Source organism: Halyomorpha halys, unplaced genomic scaffold (assembly GCF_000696795.3).
Source record: "Halyomorpha halys isolate HHAL.00 unplaced genomic scaffold, Hhal_1.1 Scaffold15.1, whole genome shotgun sequence".
Taxonomy (NCBI): Eukaryota; Metazoa; Arthropoda; class Insecta; order Hemiptera; family Pentatomidae; genus Halyomorpha; species Halyomorpha halys.
Window position 1 is genome coordinate 1,927,666 of NW_027108914.1, and position 27,315 is coordinate 1,954,980.

The 27,315-nt window shown below is 30.7% G+C and overlaps 1 protein-coding gene and 1 long non-coding RNA gene across 3 annotated transcripts in view; one reads left to right on the forward strand and one right to left on the reverse strand.

The window, feature by feature from the left end:
- Positions 1–27,315, reverse strand: part of LOC106679886 (homeotic protein ultrabithorax) — a 453,404-nt gene that overhangs the window by 13,012 nt on the left and 413,077 nt on the right. The window lies entirely within an intron of this gene.
- Positions 10,147–12,936, forward strand: LOC136795711 (uncharacterized). Its single transcript, XR_010843361.1, has 4 exons — positions 10,147–10,262; positions 10,866–10,991; positions 12,056–12,107; positions 12,842–12,936. It is a non-coding gene; the product is annotated as an uncharacterized lncRNA (long non-coding RNA).

Here is a 27,315-nt window from a genome sequence, read left to right on the forward strand (position 1 = left end):
TGCAATTAGCTTCAAATAAATAATAAAGAAGTTTCATTTGAAATTATATATATATAATCTAATTTTAGAAAAGTCTAATTAGAAATTATATTTATTAAATGAATACAAATATTTATTTGAAAAATGATTAAAAACCAAGAAGTTCAATTTCCTTGGTATTAAGAAAAATAATTTAATTAAAATTGTTTTTAAAATAAATATTATCAATTTTTTTTAAGGCTCTATTAAAATTCAATACACATATTTAAATAATGATTTTAAATTACTTAATGATGTGTAGATAGTTGACCGTAGATTAATGCTTGAAGAAGTTTGTCGGGGGGTGCGGTCAGCAAAGAACAACATAAATAAACAAAACCATATTTATTTATTTTATGCCTCAATTTATTTTATGCATATAAGATTATATGCTTAAATTACTTAAGCATATAATCTTCGCAGTAAGGCACGAAGTGGCTTGATAAAAGTTGAGGACATTAAACTAGAGTTTAGAGTTAGATTTTTATCTAAGAATATACAGTAATATTTTTTATTTCTTTAAAGCTGTTATAAATATAACTTCATTTTCATGATTCTAAAATTAAATTAAACATATTTATAATTTTAATTTCTATGGATTTATTTTCCCAAATAGTACAAAGATTAATTGAGCAGAAAATACAATCTTAGTGAAATATCGGAATCCGTTATAAGTTTATAATATAAGCATATAATCGATACCTTTGTCCAGATGAAATAGTTCGTAGTCCGTTTAAAAGTCTTGGGAAATTTATTCATTTTTTTTTTTAAATTGGTTACGATTGATATTTCAAGTTCCTATAACAAAATATTGGACTTTGAACATTATGGATACGCAACAGAAGAAAAAGTGATTTCAGAATGTCGAAATTGAGGTATCGAAAATAATATGTAAATATGTATAATGGAGCTAACTGTTAATAATACTAAAGATTAAATTTTAATTATAAATATAATGACTTAAAAAAATCTATTTAAACGCTTAAATCGATAAAATATTTATGCATTGGTCCTTCAAAGTCAGTATTTTTAAACATAACATAGTATATTTTTTTTTTCTCTCTTCAAAAGTTTTGTTTTTAAATTAATGCAACTTTTTTCTTTTTCCTATTGTATTTGGCACTTCTTTATTATTTAAAAAAAGGATGGATATTTTCATTATAGAAAGTAAATTATTGGACAGCCAGTGGTTCCCAGATAAACAAAGTAACCTAGCTAGAGTTGCCCGTTGTTCGGTGGAGGTCAACAAACGCCGAATGAATGCCAAATGGAGACCGGCCAAGAGCTTTATTGTCAACTAGGTAAAAACAGGCCTTTTGCCTTTTTTACTTTTTTGTTCTTTTTTTCCTCTTCATTGCCGGATTCTAACGGTATCCGAGGAAGCTTTTTACAGAACTGACCTAAGTACCTGAGTTGCCAAGGACGTACATTGTGGTTCTGTAACGCGTTCAGTCCCATACGAGGTACCCTCAGGATAACAGGTGAGTCAGACCTGTCTTGGAACTCGTAAGTATATATATTAATTTAGTAGTTTAAAATGTTTTATATGTTTAAATAATGTTTTTAGCACGCTGTGTGCGTAGGTAGTTACGCTTTATATATTTGAAATTTTGGTTAGTCATTTTTAATAATGAACTTTTATAATCGGCTAAAATTTAAAAAAAGATTTACCTTCTCGTCATCGTCTGCGATTTTTCTTCCAAACTAATAAATCGGTTTATTTATTTTTTCAGTTTAAGTACCCAAATCACTGGTCATGCTGAGACGATCTGCGGAACTCGTAACTAACATAACTGTGTTTCAAAATGGCGGCTAAATATGTGCGTAAAATATTGAAATGGGTCTATTATACTGAATATTTACAAATTTTTAGTTTTCATATTTCGAAAATCATACACCACCCGGAATATTTTTGGTGCTCCTTTCATTTATTATGGACAATTAAATTATAAAAAAAATCTTTATTTGGGCAATAGAGAAGCTAATTTCCTGCTGAACCGGTAAGAAAAGAGGAGAGAACAAATATTTTATTATTTGTAATTTAGTGATGTAATTAATACATGTTTCAAATTATAAATCATTGAGTAATAACTGTGTTTTTATATTCAACAATCAGTCTTTCTATAGAGCAACTGTTAAGTTAGTTTTCAAACTTCCTTCCTGGGAGTCCATATAAATTATTTAGGTATTTTTCTTTAGTTTTATCAATAAAAGAGGTAGTTCACTGTAAGTCTTCACTTGTCAAAACGATCTCATGTGTTAGAGAAATAATTTTAAGGTGTTTAACGTTAATTATTCGATCCTGAAAAGCGAGAGTATAAAGAAAATCAAAAGAGAGACAGACTATAATCGCTCAAAGGATGGAAAACGTTAGGAAAAAATTTATTTTTATATTTTATTTACTATTTATTTTTTGCAATCCATGAAAAAAGGTTTTTCGATCATTAACATTTAACAATATGAAACCAACTATCAACTTAAAATAAAATCTTTTTCATACCCTGTGTTACACAGTTTCGAATATCAGTACTAGGGCTAATAATTTATATAATTAAATAATATTCAATAATAATTTATTGTTATAATATTTATAAAATTTAACCCGGTGTATTCTTCGAATTTGTTTTTCGAACGAAGGCCCTTTTTCTAACTACCGTCACAATTTCTAAATTCACCTCTGGTTAAAATAAAATCTAGGAAAAACTAAAATCTGTATGTTCAGACGAGTAATAAATACCTCTTTGAACGAAAGATACATATATATATTTGAATATAATAAATATTCACAGTATACAATTTGTACTCACATTTATATCTAATGTATTATGTAAAATTCAATGATTCAATGAGAGATTTTCTGAGAATTCCATTCTAAAACATTCAGTAATTTTTAACTCCATAAATCTCAGCCTAACAACTGTAAATCTTGGAGATAGTAAAGTATACATTATGAGCTCTGACACCATAATATATTTTAAGCTGATTGTTAAAAGCATTTTAATGCGATAATTATAGACTATTCCACAACATAAATCAATAATTTGAAACTTATTTATTTTCTTGTTGTATCTATACGCTTTTTTTTATTATTCAGTTAATTTTAATATTTCTCACAAATGTTATTTATTATGATATGTGACTGGTAAAATATTGTAAGGGTGTGATTATAGGGTGCTGTTATTCTTATCAAATATCAGTATTCTTATTTATATGTATATATATATTTAATAGAGTTAATAAATATATATATTCTTTTTTTCCGGTGCTGTGAAAAGATTTGCAACTTTTATATAAAAATAGTTTGGCGAAGAGTGGGTCAAAAGAAGTTATTTCAATACAATAACTGTTTTTTCTTGAAGAAGTTTATCGGGGGGTGCGGTCAGCAAAGAACAACATAAATAAACAAAACAATATTTATTTATTTTATGCCGACGTTTCGACCTGAGTTTCAGGTCTTCATCAGGGATAGTGGCGTGTAAAGGGGACGGGAAGCAACTGGTAGATAGTTGACCGTAGATTAATGCTTGAAGAAGTTTATCGGGGGGTGCGGTCAGCAAAGAACAACATAAATAAACAAAACAATATTTATTTATTTTATGCCGACGTTTCGACCTGAGTTTCAGGTCTTCATCAGGGATAGTGGCGTGTAAAGTGGACGGGAAGCAACTCAACAACTGTTTTTGTTTTTTATTTTCAAAATTCTTTATTTCTTCAAGTTTTTGAACTGTTATCTCTAATATTTAATTAATAAAACTGAATAAATGCAAAACATATAACATCAATTATAATGAAAAGATAAATTTTCCAAAAAAAAATTATTATTATTCTCAGCCTGTTAAATTAAGCGAGATCTTTTACGTTAGAGTTCAATAATAAGTTCAAATCAATACTAAAATATAGTACTAAAACTAAAAAATAATATACTGGATTATGGCTCCTAAAAATGCTAAGATACAGAAGGAGGAGAGCTTTCAGAAGCAATTCATTTCAGAAGAGAATATAACAAGCGAATAAACCAAAACAAAATATGAATCCCTAAAAACATTTTATCTTTTCAATTTTATTTCGACATTGGTTTTTGTTGCCTTAAACCATAAAAATGGCTGGAATTCCCAAAACTTGTTACTTATATTTAGGATTAGAGCAAGAGAGGTATCTTCTCCATTATCTAAATATAATTAAATTAGAAAAGGACTATCAAACTTACTTATATGGTACACGATATACCTACCCCATGGTACACCACGTTATACCACATAACTTAATTATATGGTAGCCACTGATACAGTGGCTAATCTATTTTAGAAGTGAATCATGAATCTCAACTGGTGCTTTTGGGATATTTTTTTTTTTTAAGTCCAAAGTCAGTTGCAGCTTTGATCAATACACAGAACTTATAAATAGGAGGAACTGTACCTTGGCGACTCCAGGCTCGATCTTTATCCAGGTTTTATCTGATAGAGCCCGGGGTTCCTGAGTTGCCTCATATCTATAATGACCAGGTATACTCCATGACATATGACTTAATACTCTCAGGTGCCCTCCAGGCTCTGATCAGGTTCTGGAGTAGACTGTAAGAGGATCAACATTCCGAGATTGTCCGTTCGGGCTGGATAAAAAAACTGGAAGTCTCCATATTTCGTAAGAGAAGTAGTGTGATGTACTTGATAAATTTATAATATAATTCGTTAGTAATTGATTTCAAATGAGATTTTCTCCACAATTTCAAAGCCATTTCATTGAAAAAAAATCATGAATAAGTTAGGCTACATTAATATTTAATTGGTCCATTTAACTTTCTATGGTTCATGTAAAAATAAAAGTTCAGATTCATGTAATTTTTACGTGATTTTCTAATTTCAGCCACTTTTTCAATGTTTCTCGATTTAGCTAATATTTTAACTTAAGTCTCCTCTCCCCGTTTTAAAGGTGATATAGGTTCGTCACTAAATTGATCTATAGTTGGCAGGAAGGATTGCCATATATTAATTTTGGTGTTATATTTTCCTCTTGTGAGATAGTGAAAAATAGTACATCGATCAATATACTAGGTATAAGTACTTTTGATAACTATTCTTTTAAAGGTAAGATGAAAAAGGGTGGGAGTGGTTGGTTTATATAAAATATAAAAACTCAAAAATATAATATATAAATTAATTTTTATTTTGGCTTAATTTAGGCCAACAATAATTTATGATACGGTTTGAAGATACATTTTTTATTGTTATAATTAAATAAAGATGTTTCCGATGATTAATTTACTATTTTAGCTCATTATATTTTATTTTTCAAATCTTTAATGACAAAATTTAGGCAGTTAAGCCTCCTTAATTATTTTTATATTAATTTAATAATTTTAACTCAAAGATAATTAATCACCATTTAGGTTTTGTAGAAAATACATAAAGAAATACTAACTGATAATTTATCCAGAAAAATAATAAATAAATATAAATTATTGTATTTGAAGAAGATAGTCCGGATGGCGGTCAATATATATATATATATATATAAAAAAGCTAATTTTTATTTTAAAGGGGAAGAAATGTTTGGAAATGATTTTATTTATAGATCTTCATAGATTTAAAAAAGAAAAAGAAATACAATAATGACACCAATAGTGACTTATTCAAGTTGAATTAAACTTTAAAGAACAGTACTAAATTATTATTTACTAAAAATACTGTGATGTGAAATATAATCCGAATATACTGGAATATATCTATAGTGCTGATATATCTAATATTATAGAATACATACACCAATCCAGATAAACAAACTCTTGAATATAACGTTTATCCCAAATTTCCAAGCGATTAAATTGATAAAATCCTGGCTAAGAATAAGGGGACAGATGTTTTTATGAAGTGGCTATGAAATGTAACTTAATAAAAAACATTACTAGGCTCATTAGTGAGGGGATGAGGGGGGGGGGAGGAATTTAACTTATTCAAAAACTCAATCTGAGTAGCATAACGGGAAGATAACTCGAGACTCTCCTAAATGATCGGATACGTTTGAGAACAAACGATTCCGATGGAATTGCTCTCCATTAAACACGACAGATAAGCCCTAAGATTTATTTTTTGCCGTCCCTCCGGGCGCGATCAGAGGGTGGAGCGGTTGAAAAAAAACAACCCTAAGCAAAAAGTTAAGTCCTCAATAATTGTTAAAACCGGGAGTCCGTAGCGAGTGGTGTACTGATTAAGGCACGGCCTATACCGGGGGCTGGAATTAAAACATGTATAATTGATGCTTGGGGTTGCGCAGCCCTGGACCCCTTTAAGTGACGTCGAACGAGAGAACTCATGTGTGCCTACATTTGATCACTATTATTCTAAAGGTGTAAATTGTTACGATATAATTAAAAATAAATATATTACTAAAACGATTTATATTGGAAGAAGATAGCTGACCGTATGAAGAAGATTGTAGGAAGATAGTTCGGGTGGCGGTAAATATAGGTATAAAATAGTAAAAGAGAACTATTCGTTGTTAACCAACGTTTCGCCCCACATTGTAGGACTTCGTCAGGGCTAAATGAAAATACAAGATACAAACATTTTAGAATTAACAATACATTAAAATAAAGACATTTCAAAACAATTGTTTTCTTTATAAAATATATAAAAAAGATTTAATAATAACAATATAAGGAAGTATACATTAACTTATAAATAAAGTTCACTATAGTGTAGTGAAGTTATGGTATAGGTGTTATGTAAAAGGGAGATATTAAGAAAATTGATAAAAATAAACAATAAACATAGAGGTAATCACTTTTCAGATTGAAACAGCGTACGAATGAGAAAAAGGGGGAGTCAGGTATTTCATGTTTTTTAATTGATAGTGTCAGAGAAGACCATATGTAACTTTGTAGCATGAAAATATAAATATAGTTTTTTATTTTATAAACTATGAACGTTACATTTTTCAAAAAATTATTTTCCAAATTGGGTGGTTTAATATTATGTTTATATTTTACTTTTTGTATTCATTGGTTATCTTTTTCTTTGTTGTTAGCCCAGATGAAGGCTAGAAATTTTGCCGAAACTTTGGCATCATTAAATAAGTTATTTCATCTTATTTGTGTTATATTCTAACCGCACACCCCAACTATCTTCTCATCTGTATTTTTAGATTAGAAAAGGACATTTTCTTACAAAAAGAGCATGATAAGAAAGAATTAAAAATTCTAATAATTAGTATTATTAAGACAAAGGGTTGTTTACCTTTTGGAATCATACAAATCTTGATACATTATAAGAAGAATCTCATAATGAAGAAGAAAAAAATGAAGAATGTTTTATTTTAATTTATCTTCCTAAATTGATTTAACTCTGCCCAGGTGGCATTCGGAAAAAATTTACTACAAACGGTCAAAATCTGTCATTTTTTGTAAATAGTAAAATATGAATTTATCATATTATGCGGATTTATTATGATGAATGAATTCAAACAAATAATCCATACCAATTTCCAAACGTAAATCATAATGAACTGTTTGAAATCGGGAAAACAATCATAAAAAAATTACAAAATAATATTGGCTACGGATACAAGCACACAATGGGCTCTGATGTAAGCCAATAGGTTGGGATCAATATTGTGAAAAATGGGCAGTTTATCAGGTGGGAACAGGTAGTGGGAGATTATAGAGCCATATTTCATTTTTAACGGGTTTGTTCCTGCTCCGCGGTAGGTGATTGAAAAATGAATTTTTAATGACAGAGCTTCGTGGGTGGACCACAGATACTGAAGGAGTTGCAGCTGATGACCACAAATCACCCTGACAATGGTCCATCCTGCCCGGACGGTGACGAGCATGGTCAAGCGAATGACACAGTGAGGAAACGAGATGGACTATTGTAATCGAATCCACGGGAAGATAAGTGATGTTTCCACCTTATGTCAAAATTTATTGTAGGAAAATTATTCATTAAAATAATGTTTATATTAAAGATTGGCCAGTATTGCATTGAGTGCAATTCCTTGCATTTAGTTGTTGAATGGAATGATCGGCCCAAGCAAAACTTAATTATCATCAATAATATAAATTCTTTGATATTACAAAAAAACTTATGAACAATACCAGAAAATAACAAGAACTATACCCAAGATAAGATAGAGAGAGGTTGCTATAGTTTACTGAATAAAACAAAAGGTGAAAAATGCGTTCGTTTTTCCCTGTTTTCTGCAAATCTATTTTATTGTCAGAATGATATTTTCTTTATAAATTATTTGCTAACCTCCTTGAACAACACATTACAGATATAGCCAATCTACATAAAATTTTACGTTAAATTTTCAAATTCATCAGTAAAAACATTAGATTTATTTCAATGAAATCTATATTGTCGAAAATAATAATATAAAATACGAAAAACCATATTAAAACTAGAATTAAAAACTAAAAGTATTATTATTAATATTCAATTACTAAATTTATATCAAATCAACTAAATATATCAATATAAAAATAGTGTTTCCTATATATTTATGTCTGTTTTGAAATTTTGCACATTTTTATATGTTTATATATATTATTTTAATGTACTTTTTTGTTTCAATTAAATGTTTTATTTAAAATTTCCCCTTTATCCAAATTATGGTTATTTTGTATATTATGGCTAGTTCAGTGAGTTTTACATTTTAGGGGTTTTGAAGGTTTATTCTATGTTTGACTCTATTATTATATTATTATATTAAATTTTGTGATGCTAATTGATTAAATCTAAGTTAATTTTTTATAAACATAATTTTTATTATTGGTCTATATTTTATGTTTTATGATATTTATTTGTTTTTCTTCATCATCATATAATCCAAATTTCACATTTTTCAGATGCTCTCTTAACACTTTTTGTTATACACAGAGCATAGTAACACTAGTTGGACAAATGCTTATTATTCTTTTATTACAGGCATAATTAGTAAACATTATTTTTCAATATTTTCATTTTCATTTCATCTTTTTTACTTATTTTGTTAAACGAATAAAATAATTTTAAAAAATTTCAATCCAAGATTTATTTTTTAATTTTATTTATTTTTAAATTTGAGGATTTAAAATAACAAATTAATAACTGAACTAATTCAAAAACACTTATTATAGGTACTTTGGGCCATGATTGAAAATAACACATACTTGTAATAAAAAAGTTAATTCAATTTTTTTCCTTATATATAAAATTAAAAGTAATATATTATTAAATTAAATATTTTTATGTTTTAAGCAGATTGAACTTTTAAAATTGAACGGTTTTTATGTAATTACTTGAATGCTGTACAAATCCTTCTATTTCACACGGTAAAAATTCTTCTTTGGATACACTTTGATTTATTACTATGCTAAAATCAAAATATTGTTCCGTATAAATCACTAGCTACCCTTCAATGGAACCCGGCTAATACCTGAAAATGAAATAAAAAATACAGATCGGAAAAACGTGGGGACCACCAATGTTAAAAGAAGTAAAAAGAAGTCCTGCGTCAGAGGTGACCACGGAGGACCATCTGTCTAGGGGAAGGACATAAATTAATTACGAAAGGACACATCCCCCATTTTTCACCGAATCCGAAGAGGTAAGACGGGACGGGATTGGCCACCTCGGCCAGCCAATCACAATGGTACCTGATTTATGGCTAACCGACTTGACACCTCACCTCCAAATCTAATTAGTCCCTATTATTGGATGGCCACGCCCCCAACCCCCGCTGGAATTGGGTTCTTGTCCTACCGATAATTTATGACCGTTACCTCTCTACTCTTTTCTATCTTCTGTTCTAGGTTGAAGAACGGCCCAGAAGATAAGAGATATCCTTTAGATTGAGCTCCTGATAAGGAGCGATTCCTGAGTGTCTCAAGTGGACGATGTTGTTTTTTTTAAAACCTTTTTTTTATTTGCTATTGATTTTTTTGCGTATTTGAATTCATGTAGTTTTTTTTTTTTTATGGAACATAACACATGTGTATAAACTATAAAGTATTACAAGAAATATTAGAACAGAAAAAAAGAATAAAAAAAAACAGCATTACACATGGTACTTCTTTCAGTTGATTTCAATAATTTCATACTAGATTATGCCATGAAGTAAAAAAATCTATGATGATCACATTTAATAATTGTTTAAAAGTGAGGAATTTATTGTTCATAAAAAATAGAAATATGTGACGGAGATTTGAGCAATATTGCCAGAACGATATTGTGTTTGGTTGGCTTGCAATTGACTTTCATTTTCAGGTGGATTTCAGCTATAGTGACAAAGTGCACTTTGTTACATTCATATCAAACAGATTGTAGTAAATCCACTCAGTATTTAATTTTTTTAATTTTTATCAATAATATTAAAATATGCATTAATACTTAATATTAAAACATTATATTACTCATGATGAACAACAAACATATTTATAATATAAGGCTGCACTATCAGATAATAATAAAAAAGTGATATTTATTATACACATTTTAGTCAACGGCAATCGAACCAAGGAGCTAAATTAAGTTAAATCACTGTTAACTAGTCGGTTTTTATTTGTATGTAATATATTTATATTATGTTTATTATATTTTTGTTGCATTAATATTTTAGGGGTAAATTTAATATTTATTTGATAAAGGTCCACGAAAATTTATTTTAGCGGTGCTTGGATTCTATTCGAGTCCATACCCGGAAGATAAGTTTTATTTAATGCCGAATCTACTGAATAAAATTAAAAACTAAAATATTTAATTATAAGAAAAATAAAATAAAACAGTTTAATATGTAAAACAAAATTATAAGATGAGTAGAAAAATTGAGTGAAACATTTATGACACTAATTGTACAAATATTTGTTTTAGGTTTAATCAGTTTAAACGTGATCCACCATGATGGAATGTTATTGGAAACCATCTTTTGTATGGGAACCATCTGAGGACAGTTTCTACCTGCTTGTGAATCAGGTAGCTTTTCAAGATGTCTTCTAGGTTAGTAAAAATTATTTTAATTATTAACTAGAAAATGTTAAACAAAAATACAGTATCGGTATAGAAAAATTCGCTTTATACAGAATAAGCAAACCACAGTTTAAAATGTTATAATGTATATCAGATGACGAGGATTAACAACATAATTAATAAAAATTAAAAATGCAAACAGCACAGGTAAAGACTGTTGTCCATCACATATAATCTTTTTTTTCTAAATATTTTATCAACCCTTAGTAACTTATGCTAAACTTTTTGGAATTAGCAATTAAATATACCGGTAAATAAAACATTTTTCCATTGATTATCAACATGTAGATATCATCAACAGTTTCCAAATCATAATGTCCATTTGCACTATTAGTGTTATCACTAACAAACTGTACACTCATCACACCATTTATTATGATAATAGCTTGTCCATCATTGTGGTGAAACACGTGCTTTATCTTCAACAATATAGTTACTAATCCTGAAAAGCTTTTGTTTGTAGAAAAAAACTCAGTAAGTTGATAGTACAAAATATAAGTAATAAAAAAAGGTCATTCTTAAAATAACTTGTTTATTTATTTAAAAAAGTTTATTAATTGTTTTCTTTTGGTTTTGTTATTTGGGAGAGATGAAATTGGAAACAACTAAATGAAACTTTGCTGTAAGTTGGCTTGAAACATGGGGAGATATATTTTATGAAAAAATCGAACTTGATAATAAAAATTGTTTAAGTAATATTTATGGCACAGAAGCCACTACGAAATGGTTTGTACTCGTAACATACCACGAACTTGTTAGAACTCACAACATATGGTTATAGCATAGACGCAGTTCTCAACATCTTGGTTGGATTCTTTAATATAAAATTAATTTTAATATCAAATCACAACTTAATAAGTGTACCCAAGGGCGTACACAGGATCAAAACTACAGGGGCCAAGCCATGATCGTTCAGGTTGTGACATTTCAGTACAGAAGAGATGTATGTAACCAAAATTGTATATACTTATAGCAGTGCTTTATTTCTTATTACAATTTTTTTCAAAAAATAAAAAATAATTTTTATTAAATAGATGAAGTAACTGTACCCCTCTGCCCTCCGCTGAGAACGCCAATGACGAATAGGTAAGCACCTATGCTGAATATTTCTTGGTATAGGAAATACAATTCTAAGATAGTTCTATTTTCTTAAAATTCTTTTTGTATAAACTACTTGTACAATATTTATAATTACGGAATACATTTATTTATATTTTATATTAGTATAAATTGATTTCTTGCTTGTAGATCCTGTTTTTAATATCCTGATTTCGGTATGAAAAAAGTAAATAAAATGTCTGTATACATTAAATAATTTAAAGTTGTTACATGATTTTATTAACATATATATTATAATGAACTTAGCAATCCAATGACTTTGCCTTTCTCCATTGTGGTACACAAGTTGTTACATATTATCTGTGAGGTACTTCTACTGCTTGGTCTAATTATATCTATGATTATAATGTAAATCTAACAGTAATAGTTTTTCTTTGTTTATATTCTAAAACTTAAGTGAAATTATTGAAATATAGAAATAGAAATTTATTACACCAAGAATTGCACCCAAAAGGTAAATCAATAAGTGGACGTTTTGAAAGTAGGTGATATTACATAATATATTATATTAATATTTTATGGATTATAAGATAGTATAATAATTTAATTACAAATATTTTTCTAAACGAGGATAATTAACTAGTTTAACAGTTTTTATCTCATAAGGATTTGCATTATCAAACGAATATATAAAATTTAATAATAAAGACAGCCAACACCTTTGAAATGTGTGAGTATTTTATTTCTTTCTTTTTCTTTAGGTTTGACACAACCTAAGGCTATGGGGGAGTTTGCAGAATTGAAGAGGCACTACAATGAAAAAATTTATGTATTTTTTCTGACCGGATCCCGACCATCTTCTCCTCACATCTAGGGTGAACTATTCATACCTCATTAAAATTTATTTAAAAAAAAAATATATATTTCTAATGAGCACGTTATACATATTTACATATTTTATTATTTTTTTTTATTTATTGAAAAAGTTTTATCGAGTGAGACAAATACTTAATGATGACTCAAAAGAGAAACAGACTAAACGACTAAGGAATGTTGATTTAGACATGAGAAGGGATGTATGTACTGGTGGGGTAGTGCGCTATCCACCGGATAAAGCATTACCAAATAACCCACCCTAAATCAAGGTGCGGTCTTATGGGTTATTTACACCGTGGTCCTCACGGAATACCAAAGCGACCATATCCCACGCCTTTTTATTAATACTTATTGCTCCAGTACTATATCCTCAATTTACCCTTTTGATTAAAGTACCTTTTCCCCGGCAATTGTTCCCCAGCATTGCTTTGGGATATTTATTTATAAGAGAGATATCGCTACCGAATTGTATCCTCCTGTTATATACTGCCTCCGGTACAGCATTGCGTTCCTTCATCTGCCTGGTGAAAAAAAAAATATTTATTATTTTTTTTGATCTTTTTTTTACTTCATTCTGACCCTTACATATATTTTAATTCTAAACGAAAAACACATTATAATAATCAAAGTAAACTCTCATTTGTCCCTGTCAATTATTAATTTTTCTTCTCGATACATATCCCGTTTAAAAACCCAAGTGTACCCAACTTGCCTAGTGTCTGTCAATGTTTATCATATATAACCTAAATTGTAGATATTTAAGTTTTCTTTCAATTCTCCCTTTTTTATTTTGTTCCCTCTTATAATGATTTATCATTCTCATTTCACTTCCTTGACTTAATAGGAAAAGTGCATAACTCGGAGAAATTTTGGTCAATTTAAATTAATATTGCTGGTCTGAAATTTAGGGAGGATAGGTTCCATCCCTTTATCCAAAGAGTACAAGAAGAATTAAAGTCATTTTTGATCTTACCCCCATTTCTTTGGAAAAAGTGCATACCTGTACTTAAACTCGAAATATTCATTTTTGTTTTATTATAAAATAAATAAATTAATTATTTTCAGGGTTGCTTTGTATGACGCATTTCATGAAAAATTTCAATTTTTTTTTAAACTAAAAATTTCCTAAATTTTTGTCGATATTCCCATCCTTTAGTATTGCGATTTAGAAGGTTAAGATGTTAAAATTTGATAGTAAATACTAATATATGTTCACAATATAAATCTACTTCATAACACATGGAAATAGATTTACTTGAATGTTCATTGAAGTCAAAAAATCTCCTATGGGGAAGATATTAATAGAAATCACCGCTGGAATGAAGGGCATTCCGAATGGATTCATCCCACTGGAGGGAGGGGACATGGGAAAAACAAAGATTTTTCACCAGTGCACCATACGGCGGAAATATGAGACAGACTGGAAAACTGACCCTCCCCTTCCTTAAGATGATTTGTTTCAGACTTAAGAGGAGGGAAATATTAGCAGGAGAGTCCAGGAGGAAGGATATGAAAATTTGTGAAGGATACTCGGAGGCCGGGGGTGCAATGGTAGGGAAAAGGGAGTGTTTACCAGAGGACCGTAGGACAGTAGGAGAGATATATTGCCGGGATATATTAGGCACTATCGCCCCCATATCTGTTCAGTATAAACAATAAGAAGCATTGCGGCGCCGCCCATCTTCTTTTCTTATGTTACCCTCGTCTTCTATTTGTTCATCTGTTTCTTTTCGTCCCTACTAGGCTCGGGGGAGAGCAGTCTTTTTTCGGAGGGGTACGTCCAGAAAATTCTGAATAAGATATAATGTATTTTTTATTCAACTTTTACACTTCCGTCAATCAAAACAGGCCTTATAAAGACCTGTGATGTTGGTCATTAATAAATAATTAAAACTATATTTAATTGTTTTTCAATTAATTAATCAATTGGGACCCGGAACAATTTCGAAACATTAATTTCGTTTGTTTCTCTCATGGCATATTTCGCATTCTATGCACGAAAGAAATTTTCATCACTTTTAAAGGTAAAGAAGTCAAATTTATGTCGTCTTATTATTTTTACTCGAACTAATTTATTTGTAGTTTTTAATAATTTTTGATACAGTCTAACTTAAAAAAAAAAAAACATGTTATATTATGATGGAAACTTTTTTTTCGTTTGATTGTCCAATTCACTTTTGGTTCAATGCAAATATTGTCAGTCCATTCTCACGATTAGACATATTTTTGAAGAATGTACTCACTATTTGCCAACAATGAACAAGGACTGACCCCAAATTTATCAGAAGCTCTCACAGATGAGGAAGCTAAAATTACATTAGTGTTTGAATTTTTAAAAGCACATGGCCTTCTTTCTAAATTATAATTCCTCTTCCATTTTAATTTCTTTATTTTATATATTTTTATTTTTATCATTTTTTTTTCTTTTATCATGCAATAGGCGTTGATGACCAGAGGGTTTTACGCCTTTAAGCAACAATCAACAACAACAACTTTTGGTTCATCGAACAATTTTAGTTGTTTTGTAATTTTTATTTTTTTAGTAACAATTTTTTTTTTTATTAAGTACAAAATATATTCTCACTACCTGAAATTCATTTTTCCTTTTTTTTTTATATATATTTTCTATTTACTTAAAAAAAAAATGTATAAGACGTATTTTTAATTATTTTTGTTTTAAATAGTATTATGTTATTATTTTTGTGTACTTGAAACTACTACTGTTTTTTTTTTCTAGTTAGTTTTCTATTATTTTATACACTGTGGCGGGTAGTGTATAAAAGTATTCCTGGTAGCAGGATGCATGCAATCTAAACACTGGACTGTGATATTGAAGGAGTTCTTACACACCAAGGCTGCAAGTGCGATCCACTTCTAAAATGTGGCACGTGCGACTTGGGAACCAGCCGCCTGGTGTTTTTAGCTTGTGGCTAAAGCCGAATGTATTCAAGTACGAGTGTATAAGTACTTCCATTCATATACTTCAACTATGTTTACCTAATAAATCAGGGTTTCATGAGATCAAATAACTAGTTAAAATTTGAAATCTCCATTTTATGTTAGAATTGAAACTTTTGTAGGTGATTGAGTAATTACTGAGACACAATAGTGTGGCTATATCCTTTAGCATTATTCCAGTATGGATGCTACCATGATCGAATCATTCATTGCCTCCGTCGTCTGCTGATTGCACTTAATAGAATGATAGTCAGCTCGTCTGAAGACTCAGATCATTGATTATTATTCAACATAATAACCAAACAGGTATTATTAAAATAATAACAAAACGCTACTGGTACTTGCCATGTTAGTGTTAAAGCTCGTGCCATTAAGATGCGTGATATATATGCCAGTTGTGACTAGGAAGTCTTCAATGTGAAAGCTGCCTAAGATTTGCTATTTTTCATTTTTTTTTTTTATTTTGTACATTAGCTTGTTATTTTACATACAAGGCAACTCTATCTGGATGCCTCTAGATTATAAAAGAGGTAAAGAAATTTTAGAGAACATACGAATTTTGAACACGTCTTCCAAAAGCCGAGAAGGAAGGCCAGAGCCTAGCACGAACATTAATCAAAACTTACCCCGAGCCAAAGGAGTCCACTAATGCTCCAGAGCTTTTTCCCAGCAAAATTTTCCGCCCTTCCAGAGGCAACCTTTACATCTTGTGCCCTGATTAAAATTCCGTGTCCAAGTTTATAACTTCCACTCGGCCACTTTTCTCCATTAGGAAATTATCTCAACATATTTCCCTTAGCTCGGAAAGGGTTAGCCCCGAGGAGTACAGGGATAAAAGTTTGTCCCCATCTATTTATGTGAGGGTTTTGATGTAAACTTTGTCACAAACTTGTTTCATATTTCAAGAAAGCCAGGTGAAATTGGTGCATTAGCTCTTTATTTATTCACGTATGTGAAATGGAGACGGAGCATTTTGTTTCTTGTTAAAATTAGTTTTAAATAATTTTATAGTATTTTTGTTACTTCGCATACCTCTCGGACATCATCTCGATGGTTGTAGGCGTAGTCTGATGTTTGGTGGATCGGAAAGTTTATTTTTTGAGGTTGTTAGTAAGTGGAGGAAATTTTTGTAATATACAATTATCTAACACTGACAGAATGCCCGTGTTCTGATAAGTCATTGATGATAAAGAATAGCATGCCGGAATTTATTTATCTTTTTTTTTTTTTGGATATTCAAGGTTTTGATGAAGCACTGTAGTCTTATCCTTTTTTCCCCAATAAATCTTGGTTAAATCCTCAATCACCCTTGAATATTTCTTTGCACACATCTTGAAAATTTTTAAAATGGCCAATACTGCTCATTGTAAATGTTTTGGAAATTTTTCTAAAAAAAAAAAAGTCTAAAGTCTAAAGGAGAAAAAGTAATTACAAATTAACAATTAATTATAAATGAACTAGGCTACAGGAAAAATGGTGAAAGAGTCTGTGAGTCACCAAAGCGCACGAATTGAAGGGTTTAACATTAACATGCATGCGTGAAGAAAACAAATAATACTTAATCCTCCTCTTCTTTAGTTAGTTGATAGTCAACGGTGTTCTCTAACACTTAAGAGTCTGCTAAACGCTATCCTTGCAGAGGGTTAGTAAATCTACTAATTGACTCTTGTGCTAAATAAGATTAAAAAAATTCATTTCACGAGGAAAAGACTCATTTTTCAGGCTATAACAAATCCCAGACCAAAAGCATAACCGTCTTACATAGATGAAGACCAAAACGCCATTACATATGTCTTACTGCCTCATCCAATCTCGAAGTTATCCAAAACTGGACCAGGGCTTCCAGACCCTCCGACTGCCCCAGAGCGGAGACAAATCTTCCAGTCGGCCCGGACTGAAGCTCATTTCCAATAGCTGCCGGTTAGGCTGAGGACGCCATCCTTCAGGCTAATCCCCCTCCGTCCATATTTCAGCCGGCGGGGGCCTTGCCAACCCACCCCCCTCCCTCCAAAGCTCCAGAGATTCGAGATAAGCTCCGTGTATTTCACCCCGAGCCGTAGCCAGATATCCATCTATCCATCTAGGCTCTCTCGATTTCCGGGCTTGATTGGAACCGTCGAGGTGTTTGATTTATGGCTAGGAATGGCAATATTGTTCTTGTTGAGCCACTCGACAAGTGAGAGATCTAGAAGGAATATGTTCTCAAGAGTATCTCTCATTGATTAGTATATTACTACTTTAAATCAGCGAATAAAAACAAATACACAATTTTTAATATAGTTAAAAATTTACTTAAAAAAATTAAATTTAAAACTGCATCAGAAAAAATATATTTATAACGATTGACCATACATCTGATTTATTTTCCTAATATTTTATCAGTTAATAGATAATAAAGATATAAATGTTAACTCGACGTTTTTAATTGGTTTCAAGAAGAAATATAGAAAACATATATTATTTAATTTTTATGATAGAATCTATGTATGTTTAAAGACACATTTAAAGAATTGAATAAACTATATTCTTGAATTTTATTATATATATTGTAGAGACCTATGTTTAATTCACAATAATGATTTGACATAAAGTGGACCAATGAAGTAGACTCGAAAAATAAGTTAAATATTGATTTAAAATATTAATTTCTAACATCTATTTAATTGGGAAAAAAATTAATTTTGAAATAAAGTAAATCAATTTTAAATGTAGAATTTTAAATTATTAAAAAATCTTTTTCTCTCGAGAAGTGTATACATAAACTTTTAATTGAATACTCCTCAATCCTCAAATTTTGCTGTAATTGCTTATTTAGAGTAGTGTATAGAAAAAGATCTGTAGTTTTTAAACGAAAAGATGTCTCTTTAACTGTTCAACAAGGAGTGTTTTCCATTCAGTAGCCACCCTCTTGTAGACTAACACAACCGCCAGATAGGAGCCTCCCTTACAAGGAGGGGTAGCCCGAGGTGGCATTAAAGTGCAGTAAAATTTGTGCTCCTCCCCGCGAGGAGGAAAAAATAAATAGCGTATCCAAGCATTTTTAGCTCTGAAAGATATTCCTTAATAACGGGGACGATAAGAGGCGGGAAATAGCCGCAGATAGGAACCTGTGGATCGGCAGTAAAGGATCGCACGATAGCAATGCATTGCGCACAAGGCGGTGTATAGTATATCATTGCGCAAGGGGCCGTTACTGCTTTATCCTCGGGGCAGCGATAAGGAGGTGCTCACGGTCTTCTTATCCGGCATAAATCCCTCTCCGGGATATACGTCAGCGGTAGCATTCGATATTATTATAATATAATTTCGTAGGCTGAGCGCTTTAAGTGAATCCAAACGCGCTCTAAATTCTATAACTATGGAATATAGAAGTTGCTGTTGAAGGAGGATTTATCAATAATTCATAAGTGGCAATGAAGCGTATGGTGAATGATTTTATATCAATTAGATGAAATATCCTTTAAAAATAAAAGTTAAGTCTCGAATCCTTAAGACGAAATAAGTTATATGAAGATTATTATTAATATATATAATTTTGATCCATTTTACTCTCAACTTATTATTTTTAAAAAAAACTCTCCAACGTTTCGGCCCTCAGGCCATTTTCAAGGAGACAACCTTAAATATAGATGTCTTGTTTTTAATCTCATTTGCAGGCTAATTACCCATGTCATATTTACATAAATTTTTTTATATCTTATGCTTAAAAACCCTTTTATACAAACTCCTCCTTTTTCACTTATATTTATCACTTATAACAGTGAATAAGTGAAAAACGAGGGGTTTTAAAATTTAAGATATAAAAAAAGTTATGTAAATGTGACATGGGGAATTAGCCTGCAAATGAGATTAAAAACAATGACATCAATATTTAAGGTTGCCACCTTGAAAATGGCCTGAGGGCCGAAACGTTGGAGAGTTTTTTTAAGAATAATAAGTTGAGAGTAAAATGGATCAAAATTGTGTATATTAACAGTAAAATAAACCACTCTCAAACAATCATATAATAAATAATTAATCTTATATTAAGATATTTTTTAGAATTAATTTGAGTAGCTAGCAGAAATATACATATATATAGTTAAAATTAGTTTACTCTTGCGAGGTTTCTCAGATTAGATACCTATCCTTATCTTTAATTCATTCGAAATAAACGCGGTATCATGCTCAATCGTTAAATCAATATAATATTATCAAGAAAGTCAATTCAACACGCACTTTTGATAAAGTTGCAAACTTTAGAATGACTGTATTTAAGTAAAAGTTTAGGTAAGTTAGTAGTTAACCCCTTGGAAAAATAACTTCAGTTTCAAATTTAAGATTCATCTATCCGTAAACTTATATTAATCATAGTAATCTTCAGAACTGTACTCGATGAGACCTTAGAGCTAGGCCGTACATGAGCGGATGTTTTAGGTGGGCTATAAATTTTTGCTGGAAACCCAAATAATGAAAATTGTTAATGGCAAGAGCCGTTCGCTCAATCTTCGCTTAGCGATAAACGGACGGATCACAGTAAATATCTGTTTCCTTTATTTACCTTATTTGTAGCTAATTAGGTAAAATTATCAAGGTATATATGTAAAATTTAATTTTTACAATATTTATTGGTGACGACACCACAGTTACTTACTAAAAGAAGTTAGTAAAATTTTATTCAATAAGTTATGGCCAAGTCCAAATGAAAATAGACTCTATGGCAGTGAACTGGTAGGTGATTGAAGCAGATCTTAACCTTGTGTTGTTCAAAAAATATTATGATACAGATATAAAACATAGAACACTGCACGACAAATACACCTAGAACACTACTGGCTTAATACAAAAGAGAATTTGTCTAATGCCATTTTCCTTTGTGTAGTATTCATAATTACCAGTATTTTAAGATTAGGCATGGGAAGAACGAAAATAAATACCAATAAGTATTCCACGGCAACCATAACCAAATTGCCGAACTTCAACTTAGAATGAGGTTTGATCCATACCTAATTCATGCGCTGTCACAAAAAAAGGTTCATTTTTGAACTTCAAGATCCCAACTTTGGTTCAGCATGAACGTGTTTGGGTATTAATGTCCCGTCGAAATCAATAAACCAAATTTGTACCGTCTCAATCCGACTTCCCTCGCCCTTAGTTTTGAAACCTATCATTTTATTTTATTTTTTTAAATAACTTCTATCAAAATTTCTCTAGAAATCGAAATTCGGATTTGTTACTTCTCTATGAAATTATATTCCTTTTGATACGTTTGTCAAAATCCACAGCAGGAAAGGAGATCCATGCAATCATAATAGATATGTGTGCAATAATAAATTTAAAAATTAAAAAACATATCATGGAGAAATACTTAAAGTCTTTTTTATTTATTTATATCACTCTAAAGTGAAAAGTAATGAGTGGATGTAATTAAATCCAATCTATTCGAGTCCTTGTATTTCTTTCTAATTATATATGTATGTTAAGGTCAAAAAGAAATTTTTATTATATAATTAACAAGATTAAATATCGCATCAAATTCTTGAAACCCTTCAAATTCTTGTGTTAGTTCCCAAAAGCCAGAGTGGATGATGGTTTATTTTTTCCGTATGTGAAGGTGGGTTTTCTAACATACTAAATTAAAATTAGTAGTGAAATCATGACAGATTATTATTTTTAATAAATATCAAATTTTTATTAGGTATATAAGGGGCCGTCCGTAGCTCAGATGGTTAGCCCTAGGTCTATCATTCTGAGATCTACGGGCGACGCCAGTTGGAATCTGTTGACTTTTTTTATTAAGTGGTGGTCCCACAAAATTAAAAACTTGACCCCCCACTATGGTTAGAATAGGTTAGTCACCTGTAGATAGTTAGGCAAACATGACCTTTTGGATTGCCTTAAAAAAACAAACAATTGGAATATAATACTTTTTATTTTATATAATATTCAAATGTTTTCTAAATTCTTTTCAACTTTCACTAAAATTAGAAAAAAAAGAAGAAAAATAAATGTAACTTTCGGTAGGTTTATTATTAATCTTAAACTTGAAAAATTAATATATTCTGTCATTACTATTGTTACTGCTTATATTGTTATATTACTAATATTACTGTATTCTTTTTATATTTTTGCACCATAAAATATAATTTCACTTAATTTAAATATTAAATATAAGAATTCTTGTATACAGAAATCTATGTTTTTAATAATTTTTATTATGTTCAATCTGTTAGGTAATACATAATAGGTAATGTGATATGGACACTCTAAGGAGTCAATAAGTTCTTCTTATGAGTATAATTCATTGTCTTACTTATTTCCATATGAACTGCAACTAATATCATCGCAATATATTCTACACTTATGATTTACAATGCACTCAACAAACAAATATCTTCTCCAATCCACGAAGCATTAGCCTGAACGATCTGCTTGGGCCAAAATAGATTCGTAGCCGCAAGATAAAAATAAAATCAACTCAGGTGCTAGTTCAAACCTAATCACTACAAGACGCAAACTATCACAAGATCTTGATAGCCTTTAAATAACACTCAAAGTGGCTGACATAAATTCCACACTATGGAGTCAAGAAAAATTACTTGTTCCATCTGCGAGAACCGAACAAGTACTAAATCACACAAGCGCATTGCATGAGCCCCAGTGATAAATAAAATGGGATTAAGTTAAAGCGCAAATAATCTTTGATCTTTCAAGCCCGGCTTAATAAAATAGTGCGCGAATTTCATAACTTATTCTGCGAGAGCTAACACTGGGTAATTTCATTACTGCATTCACAATTTATTTCTTAGCGTTTACATATGTACTATCGAATGTTGTTCACACTTCGTGAAAGAAAACGTATATCGCGCATTTTACATGTTGAAAGGTCGTATACATTCATCTTGACAACTAAAAAATTCCTTCAAATTCAAAACTCATTCAACCCAACTATCTCAAGAATTATTGAATGGTTATACGAGTGATAAAGCTCATTCACACCATATTTACAAATATATAAATTAAATTATAACAAAATAAGAAATAGAAAAGAAAGAAAAAAATAGTGAAAACTAAAAAAAGTAAATCATGTAAGAACTATTCATGGTTTTTGATTTTCTCGAAAACATGGTCTCAAAGCATTTATAAATGCTTTTTAGAAATGCTCAGCTAAATTTGTAAAATATAGATGTCATTTCTGAAAAAAATAAAATAAAAACTACATTAAAGCATTTATACTTACATAACAAAAATAAAATCAAAAAATAATTAATAATTCAACCAATAATCAACCTACATTTTAGTATAATTTTATTGTTATTTTTTTTAGCCAATACATTCAATTATTAAATATGTAATAAATTATATGAATAATATTTTTTTAAAAAATTAAAGCATAAAAATATAGTTGGATAGGAATGTGTTATGAAAAGAGCACACCGTAACATACGCAAGTCTGTACAAAAAATATATATATTTTTTTTTTGTTGTTCCCCTGGTAAAAAAAACAAACAAAAAAACCCGTGAATTGAAAACTCTTTAGTTACTTGCTTTTTTTTTAGTTACTGTTTCTTAAATGACTAGAACCATTCCAAGAAAAAGAGATCGGTTCAAATGACAAGAGCTTCAACAGAGCCATTTAGATCGAGAGATAATCTTAATGACAGTCGCTTCACAATTAGTTGTTCCCCTAAGTGGCATTGTTCGTCGAGATCTGTGCCGAAGTAATTATCCTCCCATAAGTCAGGGGATAGCGCTTCCTCCGAATTGGATTTGGACGTACAAATCAGTAGGAAATGAGGCGCTGCCGATGAATGGGAGTTGGAGGATCCGAAATGTTGTAGGATAAGGAGGAAGATAGGGAGGATCTGATGAGGCCCTGAGGCGAGGAGGACTTTGGAGGCGGCTCTCTCAAGAAGGTCACATACTGTACGGCCTCACGTGCCTACTGGCTCCAGCGTTATCTCTAATTGAACAGATAACTTATCCATGTGTCGCTTCCGAATAGGGCAGCACGTGCTCCTGAGATTGGGACTCCTGGTCCATACCAGTATTTATTGCCCATGGATCATAGTCTTAGATCACGAACTGTATAACGGGGAAGATTTCAGAAGAAGTGTTAATATGTGTAACGTATATGAGCGGGTGAGAAATCAAGATGTGCAAGTGATAACTTTGAGGAAAAGATTTTTTTCTATCTGTCTGTGCCTGAACTAAATTTACACTACAGTATTCACTATTTTGGTAATTATCTCTATTATATTGAGTTTAACATTCAATGTGTAGAATTGATCAGATATTCTATCCAATATATTTAAAGTTTACAACTGCATTTGTGAATTAAAGGAAAGATTCTAACTGTCATTATTTCTTGAAAAACAAAAAAATAAATGACAGTTTATTTTAAATAAATTCATATGCATCGTCCTCAAGATTTATTTATTTTTTTTTTTTTCAGAGGAGATAAAATATACTAAAATATATATACTAGTTCAGTAGGCTGAGTTACTAATACACAACATATTGATCAGTACACTTGACAATATTAAAATGAATAAGAAATAATTAATAGTTGACACCAATGTTTTTAACAAATTCAATGTTTGTACAAGAAGTTTGGGATTATAGTAGACAGATAAGTTAGTTGAATTAAATGCCCATGTTTCATACAAGTATTTTTTAAACTTTATTATTTGAATCTTCTGGATAGGCGAAGCTTCAGCAAGGACATCAATGTCAAGAGTTTAGGTAGGTGGACTTTGCAGAATTGATTGTATATATGCTGCATGCAAATAAATATACACAAGTTTATTATACCTGATTTAATTTTATGTGAGCCATCAAATCTGTTGATTGAGACTTGTGTGGATAAAATGATGAATAAAGTTTTTTGAGATTCCAGATTTAACTTTTGAGTATGATGGTTGACGAAATAATCTATATAAATTAAGGTTATGTTTACTATGTAAATTAAAATACCAGTTCGTCACGGCTACAATTACACCGATGTTTTCAAAGACTCCTTTGTGAAAAGAAATACATTGATGATTGATGTCGAGATCCAATCCATAAACGGTAGCCGCAGAACCACAAGAGCGACCAGCAATTAAGGAATAAATTCCCGATCGAGCGATTATCGCAGACCAATTTGGGAACGGTAATAAAATAATGTGAGCTTAATAAAGCAAATGAAGGAGCAATGGGAAGTAGGAGCTAAATCAAGGAGGCCACGGGGGAAGTAGGAATCGATAGCGGCTTTGAGGCAGCCCTGATACTTCCTCCAGTAATCCGGACTTCCTGAGTCCATCTTATAAATAATGTACCAGACCCTTCGGGAATTATTCATTTCTCTAAATCCGGGCCACTTCGCCTCATATCGCCCATTTCAACCTCATTTTCCTCCATCTAAGGTCTCTCCATTTTATGGCACCTTTTTCACCCCTCTTTATCCCATAATCAGGTAAATATTGAAGCATTGGAGGATATATAAGTTTGATTACTTGTATATTGTATTCATATATTATTTGAATATATGAATTTGGTATAACCTATAATTAATATATTTGATCAACCATTTGATAGATAATCCATTTAATGTTGGGCCTTTGTATCCGTTTTCTAATCCTCTAATTATAAAAAAATAAAGAGAAGTTTATTATCCGGGAATCGAAACACATTCAAACAACAAAAAATCGTGTAATGATGTTTTAGGTTGTATTTACGATATAAATTTACGACTCGGCAAACGACTTGAAGTCAATTTTATTCAGGAAAAATCCTAATTTGTTCATACTGTGTTCAATATCTCTGAGATTTGAAAAACATCACACAATGTAATTGACACCATTAGTTTCCTAATTTAATTTGTTTTTTAATTAATTGTTTGAGATTAACCACTCTCAACAACTCTTTAACATGTGTATATATTTTCAATGCATTAAAAAAATTCTCCTCTTTAAATTACTTTCACTCTATTGACAATATTATGCACACCTTTCTTAAGTAAAAAAAATCAGCTAAAATTTGATCTCATTTACACTAAACTTTACTAAAGATATAGTTTTCCCACAAAATAGCACTTTATTTTTTCTACAACGAGAAATCACTCTTTATTGATGCAAATATCATGGAAACTTCTATTTCTACAAAGAACATCATTCAGATTTGTAATGTAAACCAAAACCCAATCATGTATACAAAAATCAAAACTACCTGATCTATACTTCGTTTCTAGAACTATGAAGCTTCAGATGAACCATTAATCTTTGGGAATTACCAAAGTTTTTTTTATCATCTTTCAGGTCATTTGTGACATACGGAGGGAGGGGTGGTTATTTGGATGTGATCAACTTATCCTAAACATAGGGGTGTCAAGCTTTCGCTGTCAAGAACCGTTGCACCGTAGTTGGATTAGGAATGTGTTTACCTTTCCTTTTTTAACATCTTTCCCTAGTCTAATTTAATTAGAAGCAATACCAAAAATTTTTTTTGTTTTTGCGAATTTTCTAAAACAGAGTTTACTTACTTTAAATTCAAATAACTGCAAAGTCCAAAAAGGTTATCTTAACAATTTTCGTAATGTACTAATGATAAACTCTAAACATTAATTAATTCAGTAGTTTCTCATTTATTTCAGATCAGATAAGGTGATCCTTATTTTTCTGTAGGTAATAGAAAAACAAACCTTGAATAAATAAATAAACTAAATTTTTAATAATCGCCCTCAATTTAATCTTTTGTTTCTATTTCTAATTTATTTTTTTACATTTACACTTCATTTTTCATTCAGTTCAGTTTCTATTTTTAAAAATTGTATATTTGATGCAATGTTGATCATCTATATGCAAATTCTTTGGAAATTAATTTGAATTCAAAGAGGATTCCCTCTTTCAAATCTAACTTCGCTAACTAGTTCCCTGTACGAGGGAGGTAGCGGAAACTAATGCAAATCGCTATTCAAATGCAATAAATCCGAAAGTGGCTTAAAGTCATTTTACAAAAAAAGAAAGAGAATAATGAAAAACTTTTGGTACTTTCTAATTCAGCTCGAGAGCAAAAGAGCAAGCCCAGCAGAATGAGGAAGTGAAAGAAAAAGTAGCCGACAAATGACATTTCGAGTTTAGAATTGCCAAGTAATGTAAAGTTGACAATTTAAATCCCCCACCCTAGAAGATAGTTTAAGCCCCGCCCTCGGCCTGAATAAGTTATATAAGAAGGGTCCAAGTTGACTCCCTGAGGGACACCGGCTTAATAAGTTGCGTCGCTGTTAGGAGATTTATAATGTTAAAAGTTTATCCAGTTTGCAAATTCAATCTGCCTCCAGAGCACCTGCTCCAGGCATCAGTCTCCCGTTGCCATGGCGACGGCACGGCGTCCTCTTTTTGTATTGCCTCCGGGGCCACCCCCAGCTGACCCCCGCACAAAT